Source organism: Schistocerca cancellata, chromosome 1 (assembly GCF_023864275.1).
Source record: "Schistocerca cancellata isolate TAMUIC-IGC-003103 chromosome 1, iqSchCanc2.1, whole genome shotgun sequence".
In the NCBI taxonomy this organism is placed as follows: domain Eukaryota; kingdom Metazoa; phylum Arthropoda; class Insecta; order Orthoptera; family Acrididae; genus Schistocerca; species Schistocerca cancellata.
The window spans coordinates 214984500-215002420 of record NC_064626.1 but is presented as its reverse complement, the minus strand read 5'-3'; the positions used below and the strand labels follow the sequence as shown (position 1 = coordinate 215002420).

The following is a 17921-nucleotide window of genomic DNA, read 5'->3' as shown; positions in this document are numbered from 1 at the left end:
CCCCAACAAGTGCTTCTGTCTATCATAAAATCTGTCAGCATTATATAACAAATCCTAGCAAATTGTGAAAACCAAAAGTACACCTATGCTGAATCGTGTGCATCCATATAGAATGATCAACTGAGACATTAAACTTACCGCCGCTAATTTGAATAAGTTGGTAGCTGCTTTCCAAGAAGGACAAGGCTAAAGTGGGCCCAGAGGTGCCCTTTGGACCCTACTGTCTTATAATTTCACACGTTGACGCATTCCTTACCTAAAGTCCAAAAAATCTCCACATCCTCTGAATATGACAGCATCGGCGGTAGCGAAGCATCTCAATAATGAGCAGCATACGTTGAGTAACATCACAGACAGTATGAGGTATTTCACTTTGAGGATAAAGGGTCATGGTTGTCAAAATTATTTTTTTCGTGCGCGTTAAGAAAGCAGTGTGCAAGCGTTTGATATGAGAAGACGGATGTGTCCAAGAGGCATTTCTGGACTCACTTTAGCGATGTCCTCCTTGGGAAGCAGCCACCAACTTATCGAATTAGCGGCGGCAAGTTTAACGTCATCGGTTGGTCGTTCTATATGTAACATAGATGTAGTTTTGGTTTTTAGAAATTACTAGGATTTGACATATAATGTTCACAGATTTTATGGTAGAATTTACATATGCTTTTCAGGAAAGTACTGGCTTCAGTAGCAAAAAAAGCAGCTGTCTTTAGTTTACAACTGTGGCGTATGAGTGTAACACTCCAGCATGGATTTTCTAGGAAGAGTTTTATGTTTGACAATGCCTATTAGTTGCTGGGTTTCTACTTTAGACGGTGGATAATGGCATGGAAGCTTGTTTTATAACATCTGACCATGGGATAACGTAGTCCAGAAACACAATGTGGTAGAAAATCACAAGTTTAATAACTGGTGTGTTACATTCTCAGTACCGACTCATGAGACAGTTGTACGACGGCGCCAAAACAAAAGTATTCGGATGACACAGGGTGAAAGGCAAGGATGGAGCATTTGTGCTATTCAACCAGTATATTGAAGAAGCAATGACTGAAATTAAAAAAAAGAAAGAATCTGAGTAGTGAGATTGAAATTAAGACTGTACAGATATAAATTAAACTATTTGCTGATGACATTTCTATCCTCAGTGACAATGAGGAAGGATTACAGCACATGTAGAATAGGATGAGTACACTGAACACAGAAATGCGGAAGAACTGCACAGCAACAGAAACATAATTAACGAAAAAATCTGGATGAAAATGGGGACAATGTATACATAATAGGCAAAGTGGCAGGAACATCAGCTGCTGCAGCTGAGATTCTTGGAGCCGAGCACCTGCTCCGTTCACCGGCACTGCCTACCGTGTCTGTGGTCTGACGATGGTCACATTATGATCGAAGCTGGTAACCACTGTCAATAAATGTATTATTGCAGTCGGGAAAGTTTTTAACCCATTTTAAATGTACTTTTACCCAGACCACTGTTTCTCCACGACGAACGTTCTCAAAAATTATTAATAACGATAACACTTTGTCATTTATTTATGAATCCGCCAGAACGGACACAATAAAAGGAAAGCTCCTGTGTCATCCATCAGCCAATGGCGTCATTGTGTGCGGTCTGGACGGACAAGTGGTCAGCTGACCGTTCTCCCGGCCACTGTCGTCGGTTTTGCAGACCTCGGAGCAGCTCTTTCTCACTCACGTAGTACCTATATTGGCATCACGAGGTGGAGTGTACCGCCTTTCAGATCTCCCATCGAGGAGAGATGCCCGGTAGTACCAGGAATCGAACGCGGATTCTCCGCATGTCAGACATCTACACCGACGACTTGACTACAGGAGCGGACGAGGTTATACAACGGTAAGCATCATTTCACGACAACCAATACACCTTTTGGCATATACACTATCGAAATAAATAACGGAACACGGCGTAGGGGTTGTGCGACGTAAATGAAATTTGATAGTTACGTTTGAGATTGGACTTGTGAGTTGATGTTAGTCAACAATGCCTTTAAGGCAATAAAGACGCCATTATCAGTATCTCACTGAGCTTGAATAAGGTCGCGTAACAGGCCTACGAGAAGCTGCATATTCCTTCTGCGATACTGCAGAAAGACTAGGCAGCAATGTAGCCACTGTACAAGGTTGTTGGCAGCGGTGGTCATGAGAAGGTACGCTCGCTAGAAGACCGAGCTCCGGGCAGCCACATGGCACTGCCGAGAGGGAAGACCGGCGTGTTCGATGTTTGGCTCTGTCGCACCTTATAGCTTCTGCAGTAGCAATCTGAACTGCAGTTGGTACCATAGTGACACAACGAACTGTTACAAATGGTTTACTTCAAGGACAGCCACGAGTCAGATGCCCCAAACTAATGCCATCTGCGACTTTAGTGGTGTCAAGCAAAAGCTTAGCGGAGGGCAGGGTGGAGATCTGTTGTGTTTTCTGATGAAACTTGGTTTTGCCTCGGTGCCATTGAGGCCCTGTGTTGGTTAGAAGGAATCCAGTTGAGGAAAAGCCGGGTGGTGTTTTCCAACAGGATGACGCTCGCCCAAATACTGCTATTGTAACCCAATATATACAGAGTGTTGACATGGCCTGCTCGGTCGCCAGATCTGTCTCCCATCAAGTACAGGGCTATTACAAATGATTGAAGCGATTTCATAAATTCACTGTAGCTCCATTCATTGACATATGGTCACGACACACTACAGATACGTAGAAAAACTCATAAAGTTTTGTTTGGGTGAAGCCGCACTTCAGGTTTCTGCCGCCAGAGCGCTCGAGAGCGCAGTGAGACAAAATGGCGACAGGAGCCGAGAAAGCGTATGTCGTGCGTGAAATGCACTCACATCAGTCAGTCATAACAGTGCAACGACACTTCAGGACGAAGTTCAACAAAGATCCACCAACTGCTAACTCCATTCGGCGATGGTATGCGCAGTTTAAACCTTCTGGATGCCTCTGTAAGGGGAAATCAACGGGTCGGCCTGCAGTGAGCGAAGAAACGGTTGAACGCGTGAGGGCAAGTTTCACGCGTAGCCCGCGGAAGTCGACGAATAAAGCAAGCAGGGAGCTAAACGTACCACAGCCGACGGTTTGGAAAATCGTACGGAAAAGGCTGAAGCAGAAGCCTTACCGTTTACAATTGCTACAAGCCCTGACACCCGATGACAAAGTCAAACGCTTTGAATTTTCGGCGCGGTTGCAACAGCTCATGAAAGAGGATGCGTTCAGTGCGAAACTTGTTTTCAGTGATGAAGCAATATTTTTTTTTAATGGTGAAGTGAACAGACACAATGTGCGAATCTGGGCGGTAGAGAATCCTCACACATTCGTGCAGCAAATTCGCAATTCACCAAAAGTTAACGTGTTTTGTGCAATCTCACGGTTTAAAGTTTACGGCCCCTTTTTCTTCTGCGAAAAATACGTTACAGGACACGTGTATCTGGACATGGTGGAAAATTGGCTCATGCCACAACTGGAGACCGACAGCGCCGACTTCATCTTTCAACAGGATGGTGCTCCACCGCACTTCCATCATGATGTTCGGCATTTCTTAAACAGGAGACTGGAAAACCGATGGATCGGTCGTGGTGGAGATCATGATCAGCAATTGATGTCATGGCCTCCACGCTCTCCCGACTTAACCCCATGCGATTTCTTTCTGTGGAGTTATGTGAAAGATTCAGTGTTTAAACCTCCTCTACCAAGAAACGTGCCAGAACTGCGAGTTCGCATCAACGATGCTTTCGAACTCATTGATGGGGACATGCTGCACCGAGTGTGGTAGGAACTTGATTATCGGCTTGATGTCTGCCGAATCACTAAAGGGGCACATATCGAACATTTGTGAATGCCTAAAAAATCTTTTTGAGTTTTTGTATGTGTGTGCAAAGCATTGTGAAAATATCTCAAATAATAATTGTAGAGCTGTGAAATCGCTTCAGTCATTTGTAATAACCCTGTACATATGGGACATTGTCGGACGACGACTCTAGCATTATGCGCAACCAACATTAACCACCCCCATGTTGACCAAGTAGGCAACGGCCTTGCCGCAGTGGCTACACCGGTTCCCGTAAGATCACCGAAGTTAAGCGCTGTCGGGCGTGGTCGGCACTTGGATGGGTGACCATCCAGGCCGCCATGTACTGATGCCATTTTTCGGGGTGCACTCAGCCTCGTGATGCCAACTGAGGAACTACTCGACCGAATAGTAGCGGCTTCGGTCAAGAATACCACCATAACGACAGGGAGAGCGGTGTGCTGACCCCACGCCCGTCCTATCCGCATCCTCCTCTGTGGATGACACGGCTGTCGGATGCTCCCGGTAGGCCACTCGTGGCCTGAAGACGGAGTGCATGTTGACCAAGTGCAACAGGCATGGCATAAAATGACACTCGGCACCTGTACAACACAGAGCATACAAGATTGCATGCTTGCATTCAACATTCAGGCCGTTACACCGGTTATTAATGTAGCTGCATTTCACATTTGCAATGGCTTATCTCGTGGTTACATTCACATCGATCTTGCAATGTTAATCACTGACATATAGTACCTAGACAAATGTATTGTCGAAACGTCATTACTCTACATTAATTAATTTTTGGAACTGAAATTTTTTTCCGTCACTATATTTCAATTAGCAAATTTTTTCTGCTTCCTGCTTTCCCTCTCAATGAAACTGCAACAATCTGACTTTTCTGTTGAAGGAAGGAAAATATTAATCACTCTAAGAATAACGAAAATTCCAGTTTCTAGTCAGGGAAAGGGAGAGAGAGGGGGGGGGGGGCGACACACACACACACACACACACACACACACACACACACACACACACACAGAGAGAGAGAGAGAGAGAGAGAGAGAGAGAGAGAGAAAGAGAGGGAGAACGCATTATGCTGGCAAAGAAATTTTATTTAGAAAATTCGAGCAATGTTTCCAGGTCAGATGGTGCGTACCACAGAAACGCGTCGCGGCGTTTGTGGAGGACGAGCCTGACGGTAGTAGTGGTGGGGGGTGGGGGAGAGGGGGGGACGGTACGATATCGAGTGAGACGCGTCGTTGCTCGCTGTGCCACGACGGGACGCGTATAAATTTGGGGCCGACGCTTGCAGAAAGCGTCGCAGCGGAGATATTGTTTGGGGGCGGATGGCTGGGACCGCAGAAGGCCCCGCGGGCTGCGTCGTCTGCAGCGGCACGTCCTCTGGCCCCGCCCCTTTCCCCTCCCATTCCGCCTCCCTGCACGACGGTAGCGAATTGAAATAAGAGTCATTCCTCCCGGTCCCCAGTTTTGTCTCATGTAAGTTCTCCGATGCCGTATCATTTTCATTTTATCAGCGTGTCTTCTCTTCCCCCACTGCCAAATTTCGAATAAACACACACACACACACACACACACACACACACACACACACAGAGAGAGAGAGAGAGAGAGAGAGAGAAACACATACACAAGGACACGTAGACACACAAGTTACCTTTTTGTATGCGACGATAGGATTATTAAAACTTACACATATTAGTGATTTCAAATTACAAAATTTAATTTAAAGCTTCTTTCCGTAATTCCAGTCAATGATGAGAAACAAACTAGCGTCGGACTATCGATTTCGCTCCATCTTCGGGTCTGCCAGGAGAAGACTGAGCTAGTTTGGTGCTGGTTCGATCTCGAGTGCGACAGTTCGATTTCATTTTACATGTGCTGTCATTCGCCTAAGTTTGCAGCGGCCACTCTGGTGGCCTACCGTGGGTTTTGGTGAGGCTCCTTCTAGACTGAGCCGGGACGCTTACGAGAAGTCGGCCCCGTAAACGAAGCAATAAGGTTCTGCCCCTTGTCTGCGCCTTGATGTCGGCGTAAGTCAATGTTTACTTACGTAGTCGGGAGCGAAGTCCGTAAGGGCTACGTGCAAGGGTTAAACATCTTTCTCACTCAGGCATCACTTGTGATTTACGTGATGGGATGGTGCCTTGGTATACCTGAGTCATTTGTCGGACGTCGAACGTAGTTGGTTATTTTGGAACGAGGTATGACCTGGTATACTCTGCGGTATGGTGGCCGCAGCAGATGAGGGGATCGTTTGCAGAAACTGTAGACCCAAACGGCTGGACGCTGTTTTCAAAAGGTGAGCATCGCGTTTGTTCGATGTGTGAGGTGTTTCCTTTGAAAAGCCAGCCGTTGTGGCCGAGCGGTTCTAAGCGCTTCAGTCTGGAAGCGCGCGACCGCTACGGTCGCAGGTTCGAATCCTGCCTCGGGCATGGATGTGTGTGATGTCCTTAGCTTAGTTAGGTTTAAGTAGTTCTAAGTCCTTGGGGACTGATGACCTCAGATTTTAAGTCCCATAGTGCTCAGTTCCATTTGAACCATTTTTTTCCCGTTGAAAACGAGCTGTTTGCCTGAGCCACTTGCTCCGCGTGTTATTGTCCTAAGGACTCACCTTAAATATCGTTCATGTATTTTATTTGGGTTTTAGTTATTAGTTTATGAAGACTATTTGCTCTCTCCTTAATTTCTAAGTTGTTGAACACTAATATTACCAGGAACTGTAAGTTGTGGAACTCAGACTACTTCTATATCTCATTGTGAACTCTAGTGCACTATCAAAAGTACGTAAGCTGTTTTTTATAAAACATTTGTATGATGCGGTGTAGCAACAGAGTTACTGAGTTTGGTTTAAAGTTTAGCTTAGTTATATTCGTGAAGTTGAATTTTTGCAGTAGGTCACTGTTATTTAAATGTCCTTAAAGCGGTCATTTCCCACAGTTAATACCACAAGTCTTAAATTTTACTTGTTGTTTAATTTCTTTTAAGGTTCCTAGTATTAACATTTTTTTTCTATCCGAAGTAAACTTAAAGGTTTCATTATTTAAGATCTTGTTGCTTGGTTGTTAAAAGGCATCCTTAGAATTTAATTATCTAGGTTACTTGTGGCCGATTGTGGATGGCCTTAAGATTTTATGTTATGCACCTTATACAGTGCACGTTTCCTCTCTTTTAGTGTTGCTTTAATTGTCCGAGGGGCCAATCTGAGCATCCGTTCCCTGTGGGTCGGAACTGCACAATTGTAAAATTAAACTTCAAACTTCCATCCTGTTATGGAATACTAAATTTGGTAATGAGATGTTCTTCTCTTTGTTCACTGGTTCACTTGTCCTAGGTGTATTAAATATCCTCAGGTATCAATAACGAGACTGTTTACTTTTGTTAAATATTTTCGTGGTTGAGGCGCTTTCCGCTCGACCTAAATCCTTGCTTCATACCAAAGGTAAACCGAATACAACAGATAGACAATGAGTATCTCGTAACCAACAAACTACAAAATAATTAAAATATATTAATTTCATACGAACAGAAAACACGAGCTTAAAACATTCACGAGAAATACCTGAGTAAAACAGAAAAAGCCTCAAACACTGCTTGACAAAAAAGGTGGAGCAGCCTGAACGGGAGGAGGAAACTTAGTGGAACTTCACAGGGTGAGAGGGCATGTGCTGTTATTTCATGGAGCGTAAATTGTTTTTCTAAACGCTTGGCCATCTGAGATCCCACTTCTGTTTACTTTCATTTCTGGCCAAGCCTCGCATACACCCTAAATTTTAACGAAATCGATGATGACGAGCAGTCTCTGTCTTCTCGCTACATACGTTGAACGCTCAGATAATTTTTCTAATGTTCTTCGAAAATTTATATTATTAGGGGTCACAGTCAAAGTTTTCTTCAAGATGTCTCCATAGCAATTGCTGCAACACTTCCTTCGGTATGTTTTCCGTTCTCCTTTCCAAGAACACCGATGCAACCTTTTATCTCCTGTCTATAGCATTCTTCCGATCAATGTCCGTCTTAAACCTTCGATCGAGGGATTCCTACGCAGACATTAGAACCGCTAGTCTCTTCCGCAAAAATATTTCAATGAAGATTACAAATTATTTCCTATACGCTTAGACTCATTTGTAATTGTCCATCAGTACCTGTTCTTGGTTGGCTTTGCTATCCTACAAGCATCATTAGCACTTTCGAAAAAAAATTAGTCACCTTGAGGTGTCACCGCCTGTATCCTTAATAATCGTCTCAGTTGGGCGATGGAGTTTCCTCTCGTATTCCGTATCAAGTTGGATCCACTCACTGATGACTGGATCATGCAGAGCTATAACATTATATGGACATTGATTGCTACTTTTCAGCCGCAGTTCCTAATAGCCCCAAACAATCTCCGTGTCATTAAAATCAGGTGGCGTAGCGGGTCAGCCGAGATGCGATGGGGTGCTTGGCTGTTCGTCGAACCGACAACGTATGCGTGCATCAATGTGAATGCCGCTCTTGTCATCTTGGAAGATGGAGTAATCACAGCGCAGTCACCACGAAGATACGGAAGAAAGAGCAACACTTGCGCATCGGGAATGTTGAAATACACATCTTCGTTCAAGTTCACGGTAACATAAATTAGAACGGAAAACATTCTCCAAAACTTCACAGTGCCACAGCCTGTCTGAAATACATCTACACATCTTGCAGGTTAAACGTCTCATTCGACCATGGGCGCACTCGATGACTGAGTGGAGGCAAAGCCGCATCTCATAGGACCACATTTGCTGCCCCAATTCGATGTTATCTGCCCTACTGAAGAAAAGCAACTCTATGTGCTAATATTAGCAACTACCTCTTGCGAGGTGCCGTACTCCAAATGTCTATCGCATGCGATTCCCTTCCAAAAGTCCGCTCGGAAAATCGTTGCATTATATCGCTTTTATGCGTCGACTCATTTTACTGCGCTGATGCTTGGTGCATGCATACCAATTTACTGCCATAGAGCGCTAAGGTGACCCGAGTCCTTTTTTAAGAGAGTGACCAATGTTTCGTGCCGTGAACTTACTTTAGATGAAGCTCCTTTGACAATAACGCAGCCATTAAACGTCTTATAATTACCAGTGGTGCCGTGAAGTGCCTCTTGCGATTCGTCATGCTTGTCGATGATTTTTTATTTACTTATCTCTTTACTTTTATTTAATTTGTATTTCTTTTAGCATGTAGTCGTCAAATGATGGCTTTTGCAAACGTAATATTGTTGCAAAGATTTAGTATGTATCATATTTATTTACAAAGGTTTAACACGTAAGATATTTAATTAAAAAGGTTAATATATAAAATATACAGCTTAGAATTCTTTTAGTGAATACATACAATTATTAAGAAAAGTTTTAATTTTGTTTTAAATGGATCCTCAGTACATACTTTTATTGATTTTGGCAATTTGTTGCACCCCACTGAGCCACTGATCTATCGATTGTCGTCTGTTACTTTTAATTTTTTCTTTTTCTGTAATAGCTGTTCTTATTTTTAAAAAAATGGTTCAAATGGCTCTGAGCACTATGGGACTTAACATCTATGGTCATCAGTCCCCTAGAACTTAGAACTACTTAAACCTAACTAACCTAAGGACAGCACACAACACCCAGCCATCACGAGGCAGAAAAAACCCTGACCCCACCGGGAATCGAACCCGGGAACCCGGGCGTGGGAAGCGAGAACGCTACCGCACGATCACGAGATGCGGGCCTTCTTATTTCCTTTGTTGTGATTATGAACATTGTAGCATTTGGGTCTGGATCCTGACGGTTTACAAAAATGTGGTTGGCTGGCTCTGAGCACTATGGGACTCAACTGCTGTGGTCATAAGTCCCCTAGAACTTAGAACTACTTAAACCTAACTAACCTAAGGACAGCACACAACACCCAGCCATCACGAGGCAGAGAAAATCCCTGATCCCGCCGGGAATCGAACCCGGGAACCCGGGCGTGGGAAGCGAGAACGCTACCGCACGAAAAAAATGTGGTTATATATATTTATAAACGAATTTACAGTGAGATATTTATTTTGATGAGAGCATTACGTTAGGTTTCCGTTTTTCCTAAACCAGCCAATCAGCCTAACAGTTCTCTTTTGTTGCACCAGTATTATTTTCAAGTGCACACCAGCAACATGCCCCACAGCTCTGTTACATAACTTATAAATGGGAAAATTGTTCCATAGTACACCGTTTTTAGTATTTTATTACACGCAGTTTTGGACATTTGGTGAAACAAATAAAATACACTGCTTATTTTCTTGCTTTCATAGTTAACACGGTTTTCCCACCAAAGAATGCCATGCAAGTGCAGACCAACAAATGTATAATCTACATTGTCTGTAGACGAAATTCCACAAATACCTGCTACACATCTGTGGCTTGAGTTGCCTGCTTTGTAATCCAGTAAGTGTGATATTGTGGTATTTATTTTTAGGCCTTGATCGCTAAAATATTTAGTCACCTCAGATATCCCATACGTTGAAAAATATGCGATATTCTCCTCATTGTCAACATGAAACGGTAGAGAGATGTGATCAGCATAAGTATGGGAATTAGAAGGATGTATAATCACATTTAAATACACAAGAAAAACAAATCGTCCCAATATTGAATCCTGCGGCATACCCCGCATTACTGTTTCAGTCATATAGTGAATGATGATTTTTCTGACAACATTAAGATGTTTTGCATTCAAGAGATGTGTGTGTGTGATATTGCATGCCCTCAGTTTTTGCAACAGAAGAGCATGGCTGGCCAGGTCAGAAGCGTTTGTGAGATCTAGAAACGTGCCTACAATATTCTTTCGTTCATCTGGATAGCTACAGACTTGGTGCAAAGATTTTGTGACAGCTGTCGTAGTGTTGCGATCTTTCCGAAATCCACAGTGGCTTTCTGCGAGGAGACTGGGTTTAGTGAAAAAAGGCACAACTGCAAGCCATACAGCTAAAGAAGATTCATGAGAGTGTGAGCCATTTATAAATGTAGATATCTTCATTTATATCGAACACGATTATTTCCTAAATTTATAAGTTGCTAGTGATTCGGTTTTAAATTAGTATGTGTAGATAGTAAATGATAAGAACCAAGCGTACCGCAGTTCGACTATCGGTCTAGCCACTACTACTCGTATTTAATAAGCGGTGTCTTATAACTAACCTCGATTTAGATATTCCCAAAGCATTATGGAGCGGTTAACCACAGCAGAAAAGTGTTCAAGAAGTCAAGTAGTGCTCGAGTTACGAGAAAGGAAAAGCGTTGGAGGAAGATGGCTCGATGCGTCACAAGTCGGAGCAGAACTTTCAATCGTGGAAGATGCTGGCTTTGCAGAAGCGCCCTCTCCTCTCCCCCACTGCCTGTGACAACCGGAGCGTTATTCAAGAGGAAGCCCTTTCATGCTCCTCTGAGACAGTCAAATCTTTTCTTTTGCCGCCATCACGAAGCCGACTCTGCCGAATAACATCTGTCGCTAGTGAACCGGAAGCTTTTTTCCCAGACGCGAAGACATCGTCACCTGTTCAGCGGCTCGTAAAAGACGCACGTGTTACGCTCTTCTTAAAGAGGACTGACGAACTAATCAGAAAGTGTATTTCAGCTCGGCCGTGGTCGTCTTTCTCTGCTTGTATCTTGAACTTCTCCTGCCTGTTCGCTGTCTCTAAGCCATCCCACTACTCCATCCTTCAGATCCCAACACAGAGAAGCGAAGTAAGTAGAGGGCAAAAAAAAAAAAAAAGTAACGACGAGATAAACTTTGTTATTAAGAGGAAACAAACTTCTAACGAGCGAGTCTTACGACTAACGAGGGTTAAGGTTCAAAGTTTTGATTCTCGCAACAGAAAAAGTTAATTCTAAAGACTCTCAGATGTCTTAGTTTCCGTTGGGGGAAAATGTTGAAACATCTTGCTGTGGTATATTCTTCAACTAACCGACCACATTTTTTTCAAAAAAGTCAGACCGGTACTACTATAAAAAAAACTAACTAATCAGACTGGATCTTAATTTTACATGCTATTTGACTTTAAAATTTTGAACATAGCTGACGTTCAGCAGCGGTGAAAGTTGATGAAATATTAGAAATAATCAGCCAACCAGTTGCATATGCGAAGGTTTATGACAACCCTTGGCTATGGTTTCAACAATTGTAAAATCGTCTTCTTCAGGAATACATAGATCTATAGAGCAAACTTTTTACATCATAGATGAAAAAATATTCTGGAGATGTACAAAGTCACTGGATAAAAATAAAATATATTCTGCGGCTGGTCCCGGCGGAGGTTCGAGTCCTCCCTCGGGCATGGGTGTGTGTGTTTGTCCTTAGGATAATTTAGGTTAAGTAGTGTGTAAGTTTAGGGACTGATGACCTTAGCAGTTAAGTCCCATAAGATTAAAAAAAATAGATTAAAATTACTTACACTACGCGATCAAAAGTATCCGGACACCCTGATGAAAACGACTTACAAGTTCGTGGCGAGATCCATCGGTAATGCTGGAATTTAGTGTGTTGTTGGCCTACCCTTTGCCTTGATGACGGCTTCGACTCTAACAGGCATACGTTCAATCAGTTATTGAAAGGTTTCTTGGGGAATGGCAGCCCATTCTTCACGCAGTGCTGCACTGAGGAGGGGTATCGATGTCGGTCGGGGAGGCCTGACACGAAGTTGGCGTTGTAAAACATTCCAAAGGTGTTCTGTAGTATTCAGGTCAGGACTCTGTGCAGGCCAGTCCATTAAACGGATGTTATTATCGTGTAACCACTTCGCCACAGACATTATGAACAGGTGCTCGATTGTGTTGAAAGATGCAACCGCCATCCCCTAATTGCTCTTAATCAGTGAGGAGGAGGAATGGGCGTAAAAAATCAATGTAGGCCTGTGCTTTGATAGTGCCACGCAAAACAAGGGGGTTCAAGTCTCCTCCATGAAAAACACGACCACACCATAACACCACCGCCTCCGAATTTTATTGTTGGCACGATACGCGCTGGCAGATGATGTTCACCGGAAATTCGCTATACCCACACCCTGCCATCGGATCGCTACATTGTGTGCCGTGATTCGCCACTCCACACAACGCTTTTTCACCAATGTTTACGCACCTTACTCCAAGCGAGGCGTCGTTTGGCATTTACCGGCATGATGTGTGGCTTATGAGCAGCCGCTCGACCATGAAATCGAAGTTTTCTCACCTTTCGCCTAACTGTGATAGTACGTGCAATGGATCCTGATGCAGTTTGGAATTTCTGTGTGATGGTCTGGGTAGATGTCTGCCTATTACTCATTACGACCCTCTTCAACTGTCGGCGGTCTCTGTCAGTCAACAGACGAGGTCGACCTGTACCCCTTTGTGCTGTATGTGCCCCTTCACGTTTCCTCTTCAATATCACATCGGAAACAGTGGTCTTAGGGATGTTTAGGAGAGTGGAAATCTCGCGCACATACGTATGACACAAGTGACACCCAATCACCTGATCACGTTCGAAGTCCGTGAGTTCCGCGGAGCGCCCCATTCTATTCTCTCACGATGTCTACTGACTACTGAGGTCGCTGATACGGAGTACCTGGCAGTAGGTGGTAGCACAATACACCTAATATGAAAGACGTATGTTTGTGGGGGTGTTCGGCTACTGTTGAACAGATATGTACACGAAAAATCACATATTGGTGACGATAAATTTCGGAGCAGAGAAGATATGAAGTAAGATGGTGTGTGTGACCAGCAGTAAAACCACGTAAAATCCATTATAAACATTACCACTGGAGCTGGGCTAACTGTAAAAATCTTCAAATTAAAATGTACTTAACATTAATTCGTTCTACTTATCTTCAACATTCCTCTGTAACGCCACATTTCAAAAACTTCTGTTTTCTTCTTGTCTGAACTATTAATCGACCACGTTCCACTTCCGTACGAGCTTACATTCTAGGCAAATTCTTCAGAAAAGACTTTCTGGTATTTAAATGTGTATTCGATGTTAACAGATTTATCTTTTTTAGAAATTCTTTTCTTGCTTCCCGTTGCATCTTCTATCCTCTCTATTTCGGCCATCATTTGCTGAATAATTAGCGAAAGTTATCTACTACATATTGTGTATCGTTCCCTAGCACAATGCCTCCAGCATCACCAGATTTTATTCACCGCCATTCAGTAAACCATGTTTTACTTCTATTCATTCTGTTTTGAAGACACTATTCATGACGTTCAGCTGAGCTTCCATATTATTTGCTGTCTCTAAGAGAGTTAAAATGTCAGCAGCAAACGCCGGCCGGTGTGGCCGTGCGGTTAAAGGCGCTTCAGTCTGGCACCGCGTGACCGCTACGGTCGCAGGTTCGAATCCTACCTCGGGCATGGATGTGTGTGATGTCCTTAGGTTAGTTAGGTTTAATTAGTTCTAAGTTCTAGGCGACTGATGACCTCAGAAGTTAAGTCGCATAGTGCTCAGAACCATTTTCAGCAGCAAATCTAGTTGTTTTGATTTCTACACCTTCGAATTTAATCCCTTTCCAAATCTCTCCCTGGTTTCTTTCACTGTCTGATCAATGTACAGCCTCAGCGATTATAGGCTAAAACCCTGTCTCACTTTCTTCTCAACCACTCTCATGCCCTTCGGCTACTATAACTGCAATTTGGCTGACGCAGAAAGTTTCAGTAAACTTTCATTCCCTATACTTTATTCGTTCTGCTTTCAGAATTTCAAAGAGCATATTCTAGACAACATTATCAAAAGCATTCTTTAAATCTACAAATGTTATAAACGTAGATTTGCCTGCTTCTCCGCCGACAGTGCGGAACCGGACTCGGACTTGTGTTTCCCGTTTACCGCGAGCTTTCAGCTTAACCACTTCGGATATCCGTGCTCACCTCCCCGACCGATCCAAGCTTCCGTACGTAATAGTGTCTACGTCCCGTAGCGATTGCACACCGTTCGTGTGAGACATGCACAGGGAGAGACAATGTTTTTATCGTCAGTTTGCCCGTATTTGGCATGTTGTTGTTGTCGTCTTCAGTCCTGAGACTGGTTTGATGCAGCTGTCCATGCTACTCTATCCTGTACAAGCTTCTTCATCTCCCAGTACTTACTGCAACCTACATCCTTCTGAATCTGCTTAGTGTATTCATCTCTTGGTCTCCCTCTACGATTTTTACCCTCCACGCTGCCCTCCAACGCTAAATTTGTGATCCCTTGATGCCTCAGAACATGCCATACCAACCGGTCCCTTCTTCTTGTCAAGTTGTGCCACAAACTCCTCTTCTCCCCTATTCTACCCATCTAATCTTCAGCATTCTTCTGTAGCACCACATTTCGAAAGTTTCTATTCTCTTCTTGTGCAACTGTTTATCGTCCATGTTTCACTTCCATACATGGCTACACTCCATACAAAACTTTCAGAAACGACTTACTTAAATCTATACTCGATGTTAACAAATTCCTCTTATTCAGAAACGCTTTCCTTGCCATTGACAGTCTACATTTTATATCCTCTCTACTTCGATCATCATCAGTTATTTTGCTCCCCAAATAGCGAAACTCGTTTACTGCTTTAAGTGTCTCGTTTCCTAATCTAATTCCCTCAGCATCACCTGACTCAATTCGACGACATTCCATTATGCTCGTTTTGCTTTTGTTGATGTTCAGCTTATTATTTTATTATTCGCTAATACAGTTGAAAAGCGCTACTGTTTGTCAGAGAAGCATGCGTTGGCAAACTTACAAAGGGAGGCCACGAGGTTTGGAACGCGGATTTACTGCAAACTTCGTACACTCGTAGTACTCCATGAGGACAACAAAATGTGTAAGCAGTAGCGCGTACTTCTCAAGCGTTATTCAGAAAATCACAAGATAATTTCGGTCGTCGAATATATATTTGTGCGTGGCCATTTTAACCATGAAGCGGCTGCAGCCGAATGATAACGGCACGGTAGCGCAGCGTGTTTGGCCAGAGCGTTAGCTACCCTTTATAGTAAAATAACTGTGCGAACAGATCATCGAACAAACTGAACGGGTGTCATCGGACGTCCGCCCTGAACAAATTCAACGAACAATATAGAACAATTTAAAAAAAAAAAAAGTGTTTGGCGTTCAAGCCGCTGAATCGCTGGATCGAGTTCCGTTGGTCAGTTTTTTTTATTTTCAACAAAGTCATTTTCTTTATTATTTATATTACAATTTATATAATGGGGAAAATACGTGTAATCGGATGAAATTTTATTAAATTTATGTTATTTCGCAGTGTACTAATTTTTATTATCACAAATAATATAATATTCATATCGACTAGTAAACGACCAAATGCATAAAGTCATACTGAAAATGTACGCTTGTCCTTGATTTGAGAAATCCCTTATACCTGGAAGGAGCCCGAAACGACTTGTTACCTCCAAGTTTTGACCGGCACAACGCTGTTCGATCGTGTGTATCGGAGAGCACTGAATTACGTAGGGATCCAAAGGGAACGGTGATGGACCTTAGGTACAGAAAAGACTGGAACAGCACATTACGTCCACATGCTAACACCTTTTTATTGGTCTGTTCCACTGACGCACATGTACATTACCATGAGGGGTGAGGTACACGTACACACGTGGTTTCCGTTTTGAATTACGGAGTGGAACAGAGTGTGTCCCGACATGTCAGGCCAATAGATGTTCAATATGGTGGCCATCATTTGCTGCACACAACTGCAATCTCTGGCGTAATGAATGTCGTACACGCCGCAGTACATCTGGTGTAATGTCGCCGCAGGCTGCCACAATACGTTGTTTCATATCCTCTGGGATTGTAGGAACATCACGGTACACATTCTCCTTTAACGTACCCCACAGAAAGAAGTCCAGAGGTGTAAGATCAGGAGAACGGGCTAGCCATATTTATGCGTCCTCCACGTCCTATGAAACTCCCGTCGAACATCCTGTCAAGGGTCAGCCTAGTGTTAATTGCGGAATGTGCAGGTGCACCATCATGCTGATACCACATACGTCGACGCGTTTCCAGTGGGACATTTTAGAGCGACGTTGGCAGATCATTCTGTAGAAACGCGATGTATGTTGCAGCTGTTTGTTACAACACGCAACTGAATGTCGGAGGTCTCAAGCGTCAAATTTAGGTTACAGTATCTCTGGATGTAATTAACATTTTACAATGCAACAAACGACACTGATTACATATTTGTTTATATGTTCAGATGTGCTAACAAAACTAACGTGGTTCCATTTTAAAAAAACGTAGGTTTGTGTTAAAAAACGTACTTCCGTGCATTTTTGTATGGTTTGTATTAAACAATTGCACTAGCCCCTCTCCTCACGTTCGGTCTGTGGAATCGGTTCGTCAGAATTTGGTGTGGTTTACGAAATATATCCAGCGGTAACGTTAGGTGACTCACCCTGTATATTCGACGACCGAAACTATCTTGCGATTTTCTCAGTAACGCTTGAGAAGTACGTGCTACTGCTGACACATTTTGTTGTCCTCATGGAGTACTACGAGTGTACGAAGTTTACAGTAAATCGGCGTTCCAAACGTCGTGGCTTCCCCTTGTTAGATGTTGCTCGACTGGTGTTGGCGCAGCTCTTAATTACACGTGAGACGAGAGCAACATATTAACGGGACATAATGGCAACAGAAACAGGGATGGGTGCTTGAAGACGGAGAGGAGAGAAGCGGGGAAGGGTTGCTAGGGGGCTGCGGCTTCGGGAGAGGCAGGCGGCCGGCCTCGCGGGAGGAATTCTGCCGCCGCCACCTGGCTGCTGCCTGATCCGGCACTTGCCTAAGGGGCTTACTGACGTCACAGATCGCCGTCAGCCAATAACGATCGCCTCGCTGGCAGCTGGCGAGGCCCGCCCGACACCGCCTCCGTTCATACTGGCAGGCGAGTCCCCAGGGCCGCACGAGGAGCTACGGGAGCTATCTTGGGGCGCGCGGCTGAGCGACTGGGGCGATGTGGAACTGCAGCAGACGAGCTGTTACCGCTATACGAGGTGCATTCAAGTTCTAAGGCCTCCGATTTTTTTTTCTCCGTACTGGAAAGAGATAGAAACATGCGCATTGTTTTAAAATGAGGCCGCGTTCATTGTCAATA

The 17921-nt window shown here is 43.8% G+C and overlaps 1 protein-coding gene and 1 pseudogene across 1 annotated transcript in view; one reads left to right on the top strand and one right to left on the bottom strand.

Moving 5' to 3' along the window:
* LOC126169189 (protein couch potato-like) overlaps positions 1-17921 on the bottom strand; it is a 195459-nt gene that overhangs the window by 128461 nt on the left and 49077 nt on the right. The window lies entirely within an intron of this gene.
* LOC126099870 (5S ribosomal RNA) lies at positions 4046-4163 on the top strand (annotated as a pseudogene).